Below are 21,673 nucleotides of genomic sequence, written 5' to 3' on the forward strand. Positions count from 1 at the left end.
ATTTAAGGTACATAGCATTATGTTTTGATATATGCATACATTGTGAAATGACTACCACAATCAAGCTAAGTAACATATCTATCACCTCACATTTTTTACCATTTTTCTGTGTGGTGAGAACACTTAAAGTCAACTCTCTTAACAAAATACTATACTGTATTATTAACTATAGTCACTATGCTATGAATTACATCTCCAGAACTTATTCATCCTGCATTACTGAATATTTTAACCCTCTGACCAACATTTGTCCATTTCCCATACTCTTCAGCCCCTGACAACCACCATTTTACTCTCTGCTTTTATGAGTTGGACTATTTTAGATTCCAGATATAAGTGAGATCATGCAGTATTTGTCTTTCTGTGTTCTGCTTATTTCACTTAGCTTAACCATTACAAGTCAAACTCTTGACAACTTGGCACTCATATACGTCTCCTTAAATCATACTTAATCTTCAAATAAAGACAATCTCAAGGTCATGCTTTCACGTAACATAATATATACAACTGAAAACATACTAACTAATTCACCAGAAGAGGATGTAAAGTCCATGGGTGATATTCACTCATCTCTTGGATATCTTCAAAGTTGAATAGTATGATGAAAAATTAACAGTACTTAAATACTATGATGTAAATTCAATACATCTTATGTTACATAATAAGGGATAAGAAAGAGAAGAAAAACTAGATATTTGCTTAATTACACATACATACATATTTATAAAAAGAAAGGAAGAAATCTTCGTGGTTATTACGGTCCTCATTTTTGTAACAGGTGACATAGTCATAGCTGGTATTTATATATATATATATTTTTAACATCTTTATTGGAGTATAATTGCTTTACAATGGTGTGTTAGTTTCTGCTTTATAACAAAGTGAATCAGTTATACATATACATATGTCCCCATATTTCTCCTCCCCCTTACATCTCCCTCCCAACCTCCCTATCCCACCCCCCTAGGTGGTCAAAGAACAATAAGCTGATCTCCCTGTGCTATGCGGCTGCTTCCCACTAGCAATCTATTTTACATTTGGTAGTATATAAGTCCATGCCACTCTCTCACTTCATCCCATCTTACACTTCTCCCTCCCCATGTCCTCAAGATGTCTGCATCTTTATTCCTGTGCTGCCCCTAGGTTCTTCATAACTTTTTTCTTTTTTTAGATTCCGTATATATGTGTTAGCATATGGTATTTGTTTTTCTCTTTCTGACTTACCTCACAATGTATGACAAACTCTAGGTTCATCCACCTCACTACAAATAACTCAATTTTGTTTCTTTTTATGGCTGAGTAATATTCCATTGTAAGTATGTACATCTTCTTTATCCATTCATCTATTGATGGACACTTAAGTTGCTTCCATGTCCTGGCTATTGTAAACAGAGCTGCAATGAACATTGTGGTACATGACTCTTTTTGAATTATGGTTTTCTCAGGGAATATGCCCAGTAGTGGTATTGCTGGGTCATATGGTAGTTCTAATTTTAGTTTTTTAAGGAACCTCCAGACTGTTCTCCATAGTGGCTGTATCAATTTACATTCCCACCAACAGTGCAAGAGGGTTCCCTTTTCTCCACACCCTCACCAGCATTTACTGTTTGTAGATTTTTTGATGATGGCCATTCTGACTGGTGTGAGGTGATACCTCATTGTAGTTTTGATTTGTATTTCTCAAATGATTAGTGATGTTGAGCATTCTTTCATGTGTTTGTTGCCAATCTGTATATCTTCTTTGGAGAAATGTCTATTTAGGTCTTCTGACCATTTTTGTATTGGGTTGTTTGTTTGATATTGAGCTTCATGAGATGTTGTAAATTTTGGAGATTAATCCTTTGTCACTTGCTTCATTTGCAAATATTTTCTCCCATTCTGAGGGTTGTCTTTTGGTCTTGTTTATGGTTTCCTTTGCTGTGCAAAAGCTTTTAAGTTTCATTAGGTCCCATTTGTTTATTTTTGCTTTTATTTCCATTTCTCTAGCAGGTGGGTCAAAGGGATCTTGCTGTGATTTATGTCATAGAGTGTTCTGCCTATGTTTTCCTCTAAGAGTTTGATAGTGTCTGGCCTTACACCTAGGTCTTTAATCCATTTTGAGTTTATTTTTGTGTATGGTGTTAGGGAGTGTTCTAATTTCATTCTTTTACATGTAGCTGTCCAGTTTTCCCAGCACCACTTATTGAAGAAGATGTCGTTTCTCCATTGTACATTCTTGCCTCCTTTATCAAAATAAAGGTGACCATATGTGCGTGGGTTTACTCTGGGCTTTCTACCCTGTTCCATTGATCTATATTTCTGTTTTTGTGCCAGTACCATACTGTCTTCATTACTGTAGCTTTGTAGTATAGTCGGAGGTAAGGGAGCTTGATTCCTCTAGCTTCATTTTTCTTTCTCAAGGTTGTCTTGTCTATTCGGGGTCTTTTGTGTTTCCATACAAATTGTGAAATTTTTTGTTCTAGTTCTGTGAAAAATGCCACTGGTAGTTTGATAGGGATTGCATTGAATCTGTAGATTGCTTTGGGTAGTAGAGTCATTTTCACAATATTGATTCTTCCAATCCAAGAACATGGTATATCTCTCCATCTGTTTGTATCATCTTTAATTTCTTCCATCAGTGTCTTATAGTTTTCTGCATACAGGTCTTTTGTCTCCTGGGTAGGTTTATTCCTAGGTATTTTATTTTATTTTATTTTATTTTGCAATGGTAAATGGGTGTGTTTCTTTATTTTCTCTTTCATGTTTTTCATCATTAGTGTATAGGAATGCAATGGATTTCTGTGCATTAATTTTGTATCCTCCTACTTTATCAAATTCGTTGATTAGCTCTCGTAGTTTCCTGGTAGAGTCTTTAGGATTCTCTATGTATAGTATCATGTCATCTGCAAACAGTGTCAGCTTTACTCCTTCTTTTCCGATTTGGATTCCTTTTATTTCTTTTTCTTCTCTGATTGCATAGCTGGTATTTATAATTACCTTCTTCCACTACTCATTCTGTATTCCCTTTGCCTTCAGCAAGCACTGCAGCTGATTGTGGTTCTTTACCTGGTGAGGCAACCTTTGAAATTAAGACCTGGGAGAAATGGGTAAGATGGCGGAAGAGTAAGACGCAGAGATCACCTTCCTTCCCACAGATACAGTAGAAATACATCTACACATGGAACTGCTCCTACACAACACCCACTGAACGCTGGCAGAAGACGTCAGACCTCCCAAAAGGCAAGAAAATCCCCACTTACTTGGGTAGGGCAAAAGAAAAAAGAAATAACAGAGACAAAAGAATAGGGACGGGACCTGCACCAGTGAGAGGGAGCTGTGAAGGAGGAAAGGTTTCCACACACTAGGAAGCCCCTTCGTGGGCAGAGACTGCGGGTGGCAGAGGGGGGAAGCTTCAGAGCCACGGAGGAGAGCGCAGCCACAGGGGTGCGGAGGGCAAAGTGGAGAGATTCCCACACAGAGGATCGGCACCGAGCAGCGCTCACCAGCCTGAGAGTCTTGTCTGCTCACCCACCAGGGCAGGCGGGAGCTGGGAGCTGAGGCTCGGGCTTCGGTGCTAGCCGGGAGGGAGTTCGGGAAAAAGACTGCAGCTGCTGAAGAGGCAAGAGACTTTTACTTGCCTCTTTGTTTCACAGCGCGCAAGGAGAGCCGCTTAAACGAATACCAGAGACGGGCGCGAGCCGCAGCTATCAGCGTGGACCCCAGAGGCGGGCGTGAGCAGCGGCTATCAGCGCAGACCGCAGAGTCGGGCATGAGACGCTAAGGCTGCTGCTGCCGCCACCAAAAAGCCTGTGTGCGAGCACAGGTCACTCTCCACACCGCCCCTCCCGGGAGCCAGTGCAGCCCGCCACCGCGAGGCTCCCGTGATACGGGGGCAACTTCCCCGGGAGAGCGCACGGCTCGCCTCAGGCTGCTGCAACGTCACGCCGGCTTCTGCCGCCGAAGGCTCGCCCCACCTTCTCCGTACCGCTCCCTCCTCCCGGCCTGACTGAGCCAGAGCCCCCGAATCAGCTGCTCCTTTAACCCCGTTCTGTCTGGGCGGGGAACAGATGCCTTCAGGCGACCTACATGCAGAGGCGGGTCCAAATCCAAAGCTGAACCCCGGGAGCTGTACGAACAAAAAAGAGAAAGGGAAATCTCTCCCAGCAGCCTCAGAAGCAGCGGATTAAAGCTCCACAAACAACTTGATGTGCCTGCATCTGTTGAATACCTGAATAGACAACGAATCATCCCAAATTTAGGAGGTGGACTTTGGGAGCAGGATATATTAATTTTTCCCCTTTTCCTTTTTTTGGGAGTGTATATGTGTATGCTTCTGGGTGAGATTTTGTCTGTATAGCTTTGTTCTCACCGTTAGTCCTAGGGTTAGGTCCGTCCTTTTTTTTTTTTTTTTTACTTAAAAAAAATTTTTTTCCCTAATAAATGTTTTCTTAATAATTTTTTCCTCATTTTCTATTTTTAAAAAATTTAAAAAAATTTTTTTTAATAAGTTTTTTCATATTTTTTATTTTAAAAATTAAAAAAATTTTTTTCTTAATAATTTTTTTCTTATTTTTTATTATAAAAAATTAATAAATCTATTTTAAAAATTAAAAAAATATTTTTTTCTTAATAAATTTATTCTTAATAATTTTTTTCTTATTTTTTATTATAATAGCTTTATTTTATTTTATTTTATCCTCTTTCTTTCTTTCTTTCTATTTTATCTCCCTTTTATTCTGAGCCGTGTGGATGAAAGGCTCTTGGTGCTCCAGCCAGGCATCAGGGCTGTGCCTCTGAGGTGGGAGAGCCAACTTCAGGACACTGGTCCACAAGAGACCTCCCAGCTCCACGTAATACCAAATGGCGAAAATCTCCCAGAGATCTCCATCTCAACATCAAGACCCAGCTTCACTCAACGACCAGCAAGCTACAGTGCTGGACACCCTATGCCAAACAACTAGCAAGACAGGAACACAGCCCCATCCATTAACAGAGAGGCTGCCAAAATCATAATAAGGCCACAGACACCCCAAAACACACCACCAAACGTGGACGTGCCCACCAGAAAGACAAGATCCAACCTCATCCACCAGAACACAGGCACTAGTCCCCTCCACCAGGAAGCCTACACAACCCACTGAACTAACCTTAGCCACTGGGGACAGATAGCAAAAACAACGGGAACTACGAACGTGCAGCCTATGAAAAGGAGACCCCAAACACAGTAAGATAAGCAAAATGAGAAGACAAAAAAACACACAGCAGGTGAAGGAGCAGGGTCAAAACACACCAGACGTAACAAATGAAGAGGAAATAGGCAGTCTACCTGAAAAAGAATTCAGAATAATGATAGTAAAGATGATCCAAAATCTTGGAAATAGAATAGACAAAATGCAAGAAACATTTAACAAGGACGTAGAAGAACTAAAGAGGAATCAAGCAACGTAGAAAAACACAATAAATGAAATAAAAAATACTCTAGACGGAATCAATAGCAGAATAACTGAGGCAGAGAACGGATAAGTGACCTGGAAGATAAAATAGTGGAAATAATTACTGCAGAGCAGAATAAAGAAAAAAGAATGAAAAGAACTGAGGACAGTCTCAGAGACCTCTGCGACAACATTAAATGCACCAACATTCGAATTATAGGGGTCCCAGAAGAAGAAGAGAAAAAGAAAGATACTGAGAAAATATTTGAAGAGATTATAGTTGAAAACTTCCCTAATATGGGAAAGGAAATAGTTAATCAAGTCCTGGAAGCACAGAGAGTCCCATACAGGATAAATCCAAGGAGAAACACACCAAGACACATATTAATCAATCTCTCAAAAATTAAATATAAAAAAACATATTAAAAGCAGCAAGGGAAAAACAACAAATAACACACAAGGGAATCCCCATAAGGTTAACAGCTGATATTTCAGCAGAAACTCTGCAAGCCAGAAGGGAGTGGCAGGATATACTTAAAGTGATGAAGGAGAAGAACCTACAACCAAGGTTACTCTACCGGCAAGGATCTCATTCAGATTTGATGGAGAAATTAAAACCTTTACAGACAAGCAAAAGCTGAGAGAGTTCAGCACCACCAAACCAGCTTTACAACAAATGCTAAAGGAACTTCTCTAGGCAAGAAACACAAGAGAAGGAAAACACCTACAATAACAAACCCAAAGCATTTAAGAAAATGGGAAAAGGAACATACATATCGATAATTACCTTAAATGTAAATGGATTAAATGCTCCCACCAAAAGACACAGACTGGCTGAATGGATACAAAAACAAGACCCGTATATATGCTGTCTACAAGAGACCCACTTCAGACCTAGAGACACATACAGACTGAAAGTGAGGGGATGGAAAAAGATATTCCATGCAAATGGAAATCAAAAGAAAGCTGGAGTAGCAATTCTCATATCAGACAAAATAGACTTTAAAATAAAGACTATTACAAGAGACAAAGAAGGACACTATATAATGATCAAGGGATTGATTAATGAAGAAGATATAACAATTGTAAATATTTATGCATCCAACATAGGAGCACCTCAGTACATAAGGCAAATACTAACAGCCATAAAAGGGGAAGTCGACAGTAACACAATCATAGTAGGGGACTTTAACACCCCACTTTCACCAATGGACAGATCATCCAAAATGAAAATAAATAAGGAAACACAAGCTTTAAATGATACATTAAACAAGATGGACTTGATTGATATTTATAGGACATTCCACCCAAAAACAACAGAATACACATTTTTCTCAAGTGCTCATGGAACATTCTCCAGGATAGATCATATCTTGCATCACAAATCAAGCCTTGGTAAATTTAAAAAAATTGAAATCGTATCAAGTATCTTTTCCGACCACAACACTATGAGACTAGATATCAATTACAGGAAAAGATCTGTAAAATATACAAACACATGGAGGCTACACAATACACTACTTAATAACGAAGTGATCACTGAAGAAATCAAAGGGGAAATCAAAAAATACCTAGAAACAAATGACAATGGAGACACAACGACCCAAAACCTATGGGATGCAGCAAAAGCAGTTCTAAGAGGGAAGTTTATAGCAATACAAGCCTACATCAAGATACAGGAAACATCTCGAATAAACAACCTAACCTTGCACCTAAAGCAATTAGAGAAAGAAGAACAAAAAAACCCCAAAGCTAGCAGAAGGAAAGAAATCATAAAGATCAGATCAGAAATAAATGAAAAAGAAATGAAGGAAACAATAGCAAAAATCAATGAAACTAAAAGCTGGTTCTTTGAGAAGATAAACAAAATTGATAAACCATTAGCCAGACTCATCAAGAGAAAAAGGGAGAAGACTCAAATCAATAGAATTAGAAATGAAAAAGGAGAAGTAACCACTGACACTGCAGAAATACAAACGATCATGAGAGATTACTACAAGTAACTCTATGCCAATAAAATGGACAACCTGGAAGAAATGGACAGATTCTTAGAAATGCACAACCTGCTGAGACTGAACCAGGAAGAAATAGAAAATATGAAGAGACCAATCACAAGCACTGAAATTGAAACTGTGATTAAAAATCTTCCAACACACAAAAGCCCAGGACCAGATGGCTTCACAGGCGAATTCTATCAAACATTTAGAGAAGAGCTAACACCTATCCTTCTCAAACTCTTCCAAAATATTGCAGAGGGAGGAACACTCCCCAACTCATTCTACGAGGCCACCATCAACCTGATACCAAAACCAGACAAAGATGTCAGAAAGAAAGAAAACTACAGACCAATATCACTGATGAACATAGATGCAAAAATCCTCAAAAAATACTAGCAAACAGAATCCAACAGCACATTAAAAGGATCATACACCATGATCAAGTGGGGTTTATTCCAGGAATGCAAGGATTCTTCAATATACGCAAATCAATCAACGTGATACATCATATTAACAAATTGAAGGAGAAAAACTATATGATCATCTCAATAGATGCAGAGAAAGCTTTCGACAAAATTCAACACCCATTTATGATAAAAGCCCTGCAGAAAGTAGGCATAGAGGGAACTTTCCTCAACATAATAAAGGCCATATATGACAAACCCACAGCCAACATTGTCCTCAATGGTGAAAAACTGAAACCATTTTCACTAAGAGCAGGAACAAGACAAGGTTGCCCACTCTCACCACTATTATTCAACATAGTTTTGGAAGTGTTAGCCACAGCAATCAGAGAAGAAAAAGAAATAAAAGGAATCCAAATCAGAAAAGAAGAAGTAAAGCTGTCACTGTTTGCAGATGGCATGATACTATACATAGAGAATCCTAAAGATGCTACCAGAAAACTACTAGATCTAATCAATGAATTTGGTAAAGTAGCAGGATACAAAATTAATGCACAGAAACCTCTTGCATTCCTATATACTAATGATGAAAAATCTGAAAGTGAAATTAAGAAAACACTCCCATTTACCATTGCAACAAAAAGAATAAAATATCTAGAAATAAACCTACCTAAGGAGACAAAAGACCTGTATGCAGAAAATTATAAGACACTGATGAAAGAAATTAAAGATGATACTAACAGATGGAGAGATATACCATGTTCTTGGATTGGAAGAATCAACATTGTGAAAATGACTCTGCTACCCAAAGCAATCTACAGATTCAATGCAATCCCTATCAGACTACCACTGGCATTTTTCACAGAACTAGAACAAAAAATTTCACAATTTATATGGAGACACAAAAGACCCCGAATAGCCAAAGCAATCTTGAGAACGAAAAATGGAGCTGGAGGAATCAGGCTCCCTGACTTCAGACTATATTACAAAGGTACAGTAATCAAGACAGTTTGGTACTGGCACAAAAACAGAAATATAGATTAATGGAACAGGATAGAAAGCCCAGAGATAAGCCCACGCACATACGGTCACCTTACCTTTGATAAAGGAGGCAAGCATATACAGTGGAGAAAAGACAGCCTCTTCAATAAGTGGTGCTGGGAAAACTGGACAGGTACTTGTAAAAGTATGAAATTAGAACACTCCCTGACACCATACACAAAAATAATCTCAAAATGGATTAAAGACCTAGGTGTAAGGCCAGACAGTATCAAACTCTTAGAGGAAAACATAGGCAGAACACTCTATGACATAAATCACAGCAAGATCCTTTTTGACCCAGGTCCTAGAGAAATGGAAATAAAAACACAAATAAACAAACGGGACCTAATGAAACTTAAAAGCTTTTGCACAGCAAAGGAAACCATAAACAAGACCAAAAGACAACCCTCAGAATGGGAGAAAATATTTGCAAATGAAGCAACGGACAAAGGATTAATCTCCAAGATTTACAAGCAGCTCATGCAGCTCAATAACAAAAAAACAAACAACCCAATCCAAAAATGGGCAGAAGACCTAAATAGACATTTCTCCAAAGAAGATATACAGATTGCCAACAGACACATGAAGGAATGCTCAACATCATTAATCATTAGAGAAATGCAAATCAAAACTACAATGAGGTATCATCTCACACCGGTCAGAATGGCCATCATCAAAAAATCTAGAAACAATAAATGCTGGCGAGGGTGTGGAGAAAAGGGAACACTCTTGCACAGTTGGTGGGAATGTAAATTGATACAGCCACTATGGAGAACAGTATGGAGGTTCCTTAAAAAACTACAAATAGAACTACCATACGACCCAGCAATCCCACTACTGGGCATATACCCTGAGAAAACCATAATTCAGAAAGAGTCATGTACCAAAATATTCATTGCAGCTCTGTTTACAATAGCCAGGACATGGAAGCAACCTAGGTGTCCATCATCGGATGAATGGATAAAGAAGATGTGGCACATATATACAATGGAATATTACTCAGCCATAAAAAGAAATGAAATGGAAGTATTTGTAATGAGGTGGATGGAGTTAGAGTCTGTCATACAGAGTGAAGTAAGTCAGAAAGAGAAAAACAAATACAGTATGCTAACACATATATATGGAATCTAAGGAAAAAAAAAAAGAAAACGTCATGCAGAACCTAGTGGCAAGACGGGAATAAAGACACAGACCTACTAGAGAATGGACTTGAGGATATGGGGAGGGGAAGGAGTGAGATGTGACAGGGTGAGAGAGTGTCATGGACATATATACACTACCAAATGTAAAATAGATAGCTAGTGGGAAGCAGCCGCATAGCACAGGGAGATAGATCAGCTCGGTGCTTTGTGATCACCTAGAGGGGTGGGATAAGGAGGGTGGGAGGGAGGGAGATGCAAGAGGGAAGAGATATGGGAACATATGTATATTTATAACTGATTCACTTTGTTATAAAGCAGAAACTAACACACCATTGTAAAGCAATTATACTCCAATAAAGATGTTTAAAAAATAAAAAAAAAAATTAAAAAAAAAGAAATTAAGACCTTTAAGCCAGCAGAGAACAAGGTTGGGGAACAGGAAACAAAAATTGTGCTGGTAGATCACTAAGGGTGTTAATGAGTGGTGTCACTCCCTTTTCCACCCTTTGATTACTAGACTGATGAATTCTGACTATGGGAGAAACAGTATCATATACTGGACACTGACACAGAGCATATACAGACTCCTGGAAACCCTACCCTAGCCTTACAATGTTTTGCTCCCTGGCTTGCACTGTAACTGAGTCATCAAAATTCAATTTCACCGTTCTATCAAGCCAGCTGTATCAGGATGGTGGGTGTATTTGTCAGCTTGGGCTTGCATAACAAAATACCAAAGATTGGGTGGCTTGAACAATAGAAATTTATTTCTTCAGTTATGGAGGCTGCAAATCTCAGTGCCAGCATGGTTAAGTTCTGCTGATGGCTCTCTTTCTGGCTTATAGACAGCTGTTTTCTCACTTTGTTCTCACATGGCAGATCTCTCTCTCTCTCTCTCTCTCTCTCACACACACACACAAACACACACACACACAGACACATTTCTTATAAGGCCACACTCCTATTGGATCACTGCCCTACTCTTATGACCTCATTAACCTAAACTACCTCCTAAGGACCGTATCTCCAGATACAGCCACATTGGGCATTAGAGATTCAACATATGAATTTTGAGGGCACACAATTCAGCTCACTGCATTTGGGAACATAGTAAGGCCAGTGATTTCCATAAACATGGGCCATAGCTGCACTTCATTTGCTGTGAAATGAGTTTCTTGATCAGAAGAAATCCTATGTACAATAACATGATGGTGATAAGTCATTCTGTAAGTTAGTCCATGGATGGTGGTTTTGGCAGACAAATTCTGTGCAGGGAAGGCAAATGTATATCAAGATTAAGTGTCTATTCCATTAAGAAAAAAAGTTTTCCCCTTCCATGATTGAAGTGCTCCAATGTAATCAACCTGCCATCAGTACTTGGCTGATCACCTTAGAAAATGTTGCTATATCTGAGATTCAGTGTTGTTCTCTGCTGCTAATAGATTGGGAACTCAGCAGTGACTATAATGAGGTCAACCTTGGTAAGTGGAAGTACATGTTACTGAACCCATGCCATCCCTGCCACCATGGCCATTAAGCCCATTGAGCAATGACAGGTGTAGCTGTGGAAAGAGGCTGACTAATATTTACAAAACAAATTCTATCCACTTATTAAAATCTTCTTCTGCCTAGGTCATCCTTTGGTGAGCATTCACATGAGACACAAATACCTTTATGTTTTTTTTACCTATTCAGGGAAATATATCCACAAATCTCTTCCCTTACCTCCTTAACATTAATTTCCCAATCGTTTCCTGTCCAAGCCCCAGGCAACAACCCATTGGCAACAACACATGAATTCATATGTGATTTTACATATGGTCACTTTTCCTTCCAAGCAAAATGAACATTCAGGGGCCCTATTCAAACTTCTGCCCATGGGGAAGATCACCCTTAACCACTGTCCTTCAGGCATGTCCCAGAAAAGGGCTGCAGTGCTACAGCTGTACACTTTTGGGTGGTGCCTACATATCGCACAGAACAATCTGTAAGCCAGGTCCAATTTTTGTCTTCCTTTATCAGCTGGTTGCAAGGAACTCTCCAGGAGGCTGTATATGCAGGCTTAGATTGAGAAGGTGGTGTAACAGGAATGGGCACTATAAGCATTTAGGCAACTTCTTGATGTAACTTATTTGTGCCTTGGGGACTGCTCCAACACAATCTGTATATAGCAATTCCATTTGATGACAGAGTGCTGCTGTGCACTCCCAACTTTATGGATTGGTGGACCAGACAACACCCAGTTCATCATGGTCAGCTCAGGTATCATGGTAATTTGGTGGCCCATGTTTAAGCATTCAGTCTCTACTAAGGACCAGTAACAAGGCAAAAGCTGTTTCTCAAAAGGAGAGTAGTTATATCCAGAGGATGGCGGCTCTTTGCTCCCAAGTCTTAAGGTCATAAATTATGATTCACCTATAGGGGCCAGCCAAAGGCTCCAAACAGCTTCCTTTTCTGCCACTGTCACTTCAAGCAAAATTGAATCTGCTGGATCATATGGCCCAAGTAGCAAAGCAGCTTGAAGAGCAGCCTGGAACTTTTGCAGAATCTTTTTTTGTTCTGGGCCCCACTCAAAGCTAAGTCACTTGGTAAATGCGGTGAAATATTACACCCAAATGAGAAATATGTTACCCCCACATCCAAAAAGGCCCACTAGACATTGTACCTCTTTGGTTTTAGGAGGGACAGATGAAACAACTTATCCTTCACCTTATGAGAGATATCATGACAATAACAGCTATAAATTTCAATGAAATGGAGACTCTTGAACTTACATTTATTTCTCACCATCTGATGTGTAAATGTCTTTCCAGTAAATCTGGAGTAGTTGCTACTTACTGCTCACTAAATCCAATGAGCATTAGGTCATTATAATAATGGACTAGTGTGATGTCTTGTGGAAGGGAAAGGCAATCAAATTCCCTGAAAACTAAATTATGACAAAGGGCTGGAGAATTGACTTTGCATGAGGCAGGATAGTGAAGATGTATTGCTGGCCTTGTCAACTGAAAGCAAGCTGCTTCTGTTGGTCTTTACTAATAGATATGGAGAAAAAGTATTTATCAGATCAATAGCTGCATATCAAGAACCAGGGAATGTGTTAATTTGCTTAAAAAATGAAATCACATGTGGTATAGCAGCTGTGTTTGGAGTCATCACCTGCTTAAGTTGATGATAATTTTCTGTCATTCTCCAAAATCCATCTATTTTCTGCAGAAAACAGATAGACGAGTTGAATGGGTGTGAGGTGGGAATCCTTCAAGTCTTTGTTGGTGGAATCAATCTCTGAAATCTCTCCAGGAATGTGGTATTGCTTTTGTATTACTATTTTCCTAGATAGAGGCACTTCTCATGGCTTCCACTTGACTTACCTGCCATAACAGCCCTCTCTCCACAGGTCACAGAATCAATGTGCAGATTCTACCAGTTTTTGAGTAGCTCTTTTGCAATTAAGCATTCCAGAACTGGGGAGATAATAATATGATGGTTTTAGAGACCCACTCAACACACTGTGAGATTAATTTGAGCTAAAATTCCACTGATTACCTGACCCCCAGAAGACCCTACTCTGACGGACCATAGTGATATTTTGGGTCTCCTGGAATTAGTGTCAGTTCAGACCTTGTGTCTAGTAATCCCCCAAATTATCATTATTTAATTTTCCCCCAATTTACAACCCAGTAAAAGACTATGGGCCCCTTTGGGGAAAGCTGTGAGAAAGACTAGCATTATAAAATTTTGGCAGTGTAGCGGGATCCTTCCTCCAGAGTACCTGACCTCCCTTTCATTCACTAGGTTATGGGTCCACATTTATGTTTCCCAGTTCAATGGCAGCAGTTCTTCATGTAAATTCTGATCTACAGAGAAAGGTGATCACACAGTTCTTCAAGGATGCTGGGGTTCCCCTCCCAAATTTATTTTTCACAATTGTGGTGAAAGGTTGTTCTCTGAAATCTCCTCGTATGGGTTAGCAGGTCTTAAGTGGTAAATCTCACTAAGTCTTTGGATCTTTTCCTCTATGGTATATCAAGGGAGAGCTGGCATTTCAACTTCATTTAGTGTAGGCCATCTTTTGGTCCATGTTTCAGCCAAATAGCCAAACAATCTCTTAGAGCCCTTTTGACCCCCAGAGTGGCAATATTAAATCCAGAATTTCTTTTTTTATTATTGGGGTATAGTTGTTTTACAATGTTGTGTTAGTTTCTACTGTATAGTGAAGTTAAGTGGATTGCCCTGTGCTATACTGCAGGTCCTCATAGCAATCTGGGGAAAAAAAAAAAAACCACAGCTGGAGGAATCGGACTCCCTGACTTCAGACTATACTACAAAGCTACAGTAATCAACATAGTATGGTATGGGCACAAAAACAGAAATATAGATCAATGGAACAGGATAGAAAGTCCAGAGATAAACCTACACACATATGGTCACCTTATTTTTGATAAAGGAGGTAAGCATATACAATGGAGAAAAGACAGCCTCTTCAATAAGTGGTGCTGGGAAAACTGGACAGCTACATGTAAAAGAATGAAATTAGAGCACTCCCTAACACCATACACAAAAATAAACTCAAAATGGAATAAAGACCTAAATATAAAGCCAGACACTATAAAACTCTTAGAGGAAAACATAGGAAGAACACTCTTTGACATAAATCACAGCAAGATCCTTTTTGACCCACCTCCTAGAGTAATGGAAATAAAAACAAAAATAAACAAATGGGACCTAATAAAATGTAAACGCTTTTGCACAGCAAAGGAAACTGTAAACAAGACGAAAAGACAGCCCTCAGAATAGGAGAAAATATTTGCAAACGAATCGACGGAGAGAATTTCTGTTTAGTGTGTTCATATCATAAATTCGATCTGATCCAACTTTATGTTCCTTCCAGCTTTTTCCCACAGCCTTCATAGCCATACCCATGCATATTCTCTGGGGTTATTTCTGTACAAATTGGAAAAATCATGTAGCTCTTTTGGAGTGTAGTGTACCTCTACATGGGTCACTCTTTCTTAATGGCCTGCTTGGACCTGAGTCTAGGTATAAGACTAGAAGCAAAAGTATGGATGAGTGGGTCCTTAGGATAATCAACAATGTTTTGCATTGCTTAAGAAAAGCCACTACATTTTTCTCAGGCAAAGCAGAGTTAATCTCCTCAGATGGGAGTGGAGCAGCTGCTTCTACTGACAAATAAGCCTCATCAGAATTTAGGGGTTTAGTGTCCCCAGCTTTACCAGGATCTTCCCATATATCCCCACTTCGATTTTCAGGATACGATTCATACCAAATCAATGCCCTCTCTTTAATAGCAGACAGGCTGAGAGGGTGGGAATTCAATTTGTTTTGTAATTCAGGCACTTGCAGGAGGAGATTCCAGGTTTGGTTTGCAGCAAACTCAGCTCTATCATTACAGGAGATGAGGGCTTTGATTTAGTGCACAAATAGAAATTTTCATATAATTTGTATGGCGCCTGAGCTGGGAATTCGAATCTCGGAGGTCATCCTTTACTTTCCCCACTTTGTAAGGTGCAATTACTAGCAACCAGCCAATCCTATCATATGCATTAGTTTGACAAAAGTATTTGAAGGTGTCATATATATATGGTCACCAAGAACATTGCCTTTTATTAATATGTGATTAGGAGTATCTAATGTGATATTTTGTGTATCTCCATTGTCATATCATGCCATGGACTATCAGTACTCTCTTTACTACTAGAAGTAGAGTCATTAACATCTTTAAATACAGTTATATTAGAGAGCCTATTCCAGAAATCCCAGAACTAGTTCCTGAAATCCTTAAGATTCTGTTCATCTAGAAACACTTTCAGTACCAAAATGTCTATTAGAGTTCTCTAGAGAAACATAATGAACAAGGTATGGAGGGAGAGAAAGAGAGGTAGAGGGAGGGAAGAGGAGAGACAGAGAGAAATGCTTTGAGGTTCATCCATGTGGTTACATGTAAAATCAATGTGTAGCTTTTTATTGCTCATTAGTATTCCATTGTAGAAATACACCACACTTTATTTATACACTTATTGCTGAATATTTGGGTTGTTTTTGATTTGGGCTATTGGAAATAAGGCTGCTGTATACCTCTTTTTTGTGGACATGTATTTTTATTTCTCTTGGATAAACACATGAGTGGATTTATTGGACTGTAATGTATATTTATTTTAAAAAAACCTGTCAAACAGTTTTCCAAAATACTTGTACCATTGTACAATCAAACAGTAATGTATGAGATTTCAAATTGCTCCAAATCCTTGTCTAACATTTGGTGTTATCTGATTTCCTTTGTAAACATTCTAGTATGGGTGAAATTATGTCTTATTGTGGTTTTAATCTGTATTTTCCTGACAAGTAAAGATATTGAGTAACTTTTTATGGGCTTACTGGTCATTTATATATATTCTTTTGTGAAGTATCTGTTTTAGCCCTTTGTATTGGGTTATCTTTTTATCAATTTATTGGTAGGAATCCTTTATGTATCTTATATATTTTCCCAGTCAGTGGCTTCCTGATTCATTTTTTAAGTGATAGCTTTTACAAATTTTAAATTTTAGTGAAGTGCAATTTAACATTTTTTTTCTTTCGTGGTTAGTGTTTTTATGCCTTACTGAAGATATCTTTACATATCTCACCGTCAAAAATAATTATATGTTTTTTTCTAGACATTTTATAATTTTACATGTTATGTATAATTATACGATCCATTTTGAGTTACTTTTTATTTATGGTGAGAGGTTGGGGTTAAGGTTTATTTTTAATATAAATATTCTATAATTTTATCAATATTTGTTAGGCTTTCCTAATCATCAATGAATTCACATGAAGCCTTGGTCAAATATCAATTGACCATTTATGTACAGGTCAATTTTTGAATATTTTTCTCTTCCCGTTAATTTATTTCTATTTTTAGGTCATCACCTAACCATCTTGATTACTGTAACTTTATAGTAAGTCATGAAATCAGGTAGTGTAAATCTTCCAAATATTTTTCTCAAGATTATTTTTATTCAGTATAGTTAACATAATAAATTCTTATGAATTTCTTCAAAAGAGGATAATGCAATTTTTTTTAAAACATCTTTATTGGGGTATAATTGCTTTACAATGGTGTGTTAGTTTCTGCTTTATAACAAAGTGAATCAGTTATACATATACATATGTTCCCATATCTCTTCCCTCTTGAATCTCCCTCCCTCCCACCCTCCATATCCTACCCCTCTAGGTGGTCACAGAGCAGAGAGCTGATCTCCCTGTGCTATGAGGTTGCTTCCCACTAGCTATCTATTTTACGTTTGGTAGTGTATATATGTCCATGCCACTCTCTCACTTTGTCAAGCTTACCCTTCCCCTTCCCCATATCCTCAAGTCCATTCTCTAGTAGGTCTGTGTCTTTATTCCCGTCTTGCCACTAGGTTCTTCATGACCTTTTTTTTCCCCCTTAGATTCCACATATATGTGTTAGCATACTGTATTTGTTTTTCCCTTTCTGACTTACTTCACTCTGTATGACAGACTCTAACTCCATCCAACTCACTACAAATAACTCCATTTCGTTACTTTCTATGGCTGAGTAATATTCCATTGTATATATGTGCCACATCTTCTTTATCCATTCATCCGATGATGGACATTTAGGTTGCTTCAATGTCCTGGCTATTGTAAATAGAGCTGCAATGAACATTTTGGTACATGACTCTTTTTGAATTATGGTTTTCTCAGGGTATATCACCAGTAGTGAGATTGTTGGGTCGTATGGTAGTTCTATTTTTAGTTTTTTAAGGAACCTCTATACTGTTCTACATAGTGGCTGTATCAATTTACATTCCCACTAACAGTGCAAGAGTGTTCCCTTTTCTCCACACCCTCTCCAGCATTTATTGTTTCTAGATTTTTTGATGATGGCCATTCTGAATGATGTGAGATGATATCTCATTGTAGTTTTGATTTGCATTTCTCTAATGATTAATGATGTTGGGCATTCTTTCATGTGTTTGTTGGCAATCTGTATATCTTCTTTGGAGAAATGTCTATATAGGTCTTCTGCCCATTTTTGGATTGGGTTGTTTGTTTTTTTGTTATTGAGCTGCATGAGCTGCTTGTAAATCTTGGAGATTAATCCTTTGTCAGTTGCTTCATTTGCAAATATTTTCTCCCATTCTGAGGGTTGTCTTTTGGTCTTGTTTATGGTTTCCTTTTCTGTGCAAAAGCTTTTAAGTTTCATTAGGTCCCATTTGTTTATTTTTGTTTTTATTTCCATTTCTCTAGGAGCTGGCTCAAAAAATATCTTGCTGTGATTTATGTCATAGAGTGTTCTGCCTATGTTTTCCTCTAAGAGTTTGATAGTGTCTGGCCTTACATTTAGGTCTTTAATCCATTTTGAGTTTATTTTTGTGTATGGTGTTAGGGAGTGTTCTAATTTCATACTTTTACAAGTACCTGTCCAGTTTTCCCAGCACCACTTATTGAAGAGGCTGTCTTTTCTCCACTGTATATGCTTGCCTCCTTTATCAAAGAGAAGGTGACCATATGTGTATGGGTTTACCTCTGGGTTTTCTACCCTATTCCATTGATCTATGTTTCTGTTTTTGTGCCAGTACCATACTGTCTTGATTGCTGTAGCTTTGTAGTATAGTCTGAAGTCAGGGAGCCTGATTCCTCCAGCTCCATTTTTCGTTCTCAAGATTATTCTGGCTATTCGGGGTCTTTTGTGTTTCCATAAAAACTGTGAAATTTTTTGTTCTAGTTCTGTGAAAAATGCCAGTGGTAGTTTGATAGGGATTGCATTGAATCTGTAGATTGCTTTGCATAGTAGAGTCATTTTCACAATGTTGATTCTTCCAATCCAATAACATGGTATATCTCTCCATCTATTTGTATCATCTTTAATTTCTTTCATCAGTGTCTTATAATTTTCTGCATACAGGTCTTTTGTCTCCTTAGGTAGGTTTATTCCTAGATATTTTATTCTTTTTGTTGCAATGGTAAATGGGAGTGTTTTCTTAATTTCACTTTCAGATTTTTCATTATTAATGTATAGAAATGCAAGAGATTTCTGTGCATTAATTTTGTATCCTGCTACTTTACCAAATTCATTGATTAGCTCTAGTAGTTTTCTGGTAGCATCTTTAGGATTCTCTATGTATAGTATCATGTCATCTGCAAACAGTGACAGCTTTACTTCTTCTTTTCCTATTTGGATTCCTTTTATTTCTTTTTCTTCTCTGATTGCTCTGGCTAACACTTCCAAAACTATGTTGAATAATAGTGGTGAGAGTGGGCAACCTTGTCTTGTTCCTGATCTTAGTGGAAATGGATTCAGTTTTTCACCATGGAGAACGATGTCGGCTGTGGGTTTGTCATATATGGCCTTTATTATGTTGAGGAAAGTTCCCTCTATGCCTACTTTCTGCAGGGCTTTTATCATAAATGGGTGTTGAATTTTGTCAAAAACTTTCTCTGCATCTATTGAGATGATCATATGGTTTTTCTCCTTCAATTTCTTAATATGGTGCATCACGTTGATTGATTTGCGTATATTGAAGAATCTTTGCATTCCTGGAATAAACCTCACTTGATCATGGTGTATGATCCTTTTAATGTGCTGTTGGATTCTGTTTTGTAGTATTTTGTTGAGGATTTTTGCATATATGTTCATCAGTGATATTGGCCTGTAGTTTTCTTTCTTTGTGACATCTTTGTCTGGTTTTGGTATCAGGGTGATGGTTGCCTCGTAGAATGAGTTGGGGAGTGTTCCTCCCTCTGTAATATTTTGGAAGAGTTTGATAAGGATAGGTGATAGCTCTTCTCTAAATGATTGATAGAATTAGCCTGTGAAGCCATCTCGTCCTGGGATTTTGTTTATTGGAAGCTTTTTAATCACAGTTTCACTTTCAGTGCTTGTGATTGGTCTGTTCATATTTTCTATTTCTTCCTGGTTCAGTCTCGGCAGGTTGTGCATTTCTAAGAATCTGTCCATTTCTTCCAGGTTGTCCATTTTATTGGCATAGAGTTGCTTGTAGTAATCTTTCATGATCGATTGTATTTCTGCAGTGTCAGGTGTTACTTCTCCTTTTTCATTTCTGATTCTACTGATTTGCATCTTCTCCCTTTTTTTCTTGATGAGTCTGGTTAATGGTTTATCAATTTTGTTTATCTTCTCAAAGAACCAGCTTTTAGTTTTATTGATATTTGCTATTGTCTCCTTCATTTCTTTTTCATTTATTACTGATGTGATCTTTATGATTTCTTTCCTTCTGCTAACTTTGGGCATTTTTGTTCTTCTTTATCTAATTGCTTTAGGTGCAAGCTTAGGTTGTTTATTCGAGACGTTTCCTGTTTCTTGAGGTACACTTGTATTGCTATAAACTTCCCTCTTAGAACTGCTTTTGCTGCATCCCATAGGTTTTGGGTCGTTGTGTCTCCATTGTCATTTGTTTCTAGGTATTTTTTGATTTCCCCTTTGATTTCTTCAGTGATCACTTCGTTATTAAGTAGTGTATTGTGTAGCCTCCATGTGTTTTTATTTTTTACAGATCTTTTCCTGTAATTGATATCTAGTCCCATAGCATTGTGGTCGGAAAAGACACTTGATACGATTTCAATTTTCTTAAATTAACCAAGGGTTGATTTGTGATGCAAGATATGATCTATCCTGGAGAATGTTCCATGAGCACTTGAGAAAAATGTGTATTCTGTTGTTTTTGGGTGGAATGTCCTATAAATATCAATCAAGTCCATCTTGTTTAATGTATCATTTAAAGCTTGTGTTTCCTTATTTATTTTCATTTTGGATGATCTGTCCATTGGTGAAAGTGGGGTGTTAAAGTCCCCTACTATGATTGTGTTACTGTCGACTTCCCCTTTTATGGCTGTTAGTATTTGCCTTATGTACTGAGGTGCTCCTATGTTGGATGCATAAATATTTACAATTGTTATATCTTCTTCATTAATCAATCCCTTGATCATTATATAGTGTCCTTCTTTGTCTCTTGTAATAGTCTTTATTTTAAAGTCTATTTTGTCTGATATGAGAATTGCTACTCCAGCTTTCTTTTGATTTCCATTTGCATGGAATATCTTTTTCCATCCCCTCACTTTCAGTCTGTATGTGTCTCTAGGTCTGAAGTGGGTCTCTTGTAGACAGCATATATACAGGTCTTGTTTTTGTATCCATTCTGCCACTCTGTGTCTTTTGGTGGGAACATTTAATCCATTTACATTTAAGGTAATTATCGATATGTATGTTCCTTTTCCCATTTTCTTAAATGTTTTGGGTTTGTTATTGTAGGTGTTTTCCTTCTCTTGTGTTTCTTGCCTAGAGAAGTTCCTTTAGCATTTGTTGTAAAGCTGGTTTGGTGGTGCTGAACTCTCTCAGCTTTTGCTTGTCTGTAAAGGTTTTAATTTCTCCATCAAATCTGAATGAGATCCTTGCTGGGTAGAGTAATCTTGGTGGTAGGTTTTTCTCCTTCATCACTTTAAATATGTCCTGCCACTCCCTTCTGGCTTGCAGAGTTTCTGCTGAAAGATCAGCTGTTAACCTTATAGGGATTCCCTTGTGTGATATTTGTTGTTTTTCCCTTGCTGCTTTTAGTATGTTTTCTTTATATTTAATTTTTGATAGTTTGATTAATATGTGTCTTGGCGTTTTTCTCCTTGGATTTATCCTG

This window comes from Eubalaena glacialis, chromosome X (genome assembly GCF_028564815.1).
Source record: "Eubalaena glacialis isolate mEubGla1 chromosome X, mEubGla1.1.hap2.+ XY, whole genome shotgun sequence".
Taxonomy (NCBI): domain Eukaryota; kingdom Metazoa; phylum Chordata; class Mammalia; order Artiodactyla; family Balaenidae; genus Eubalaena; species Eubalaena glacialis.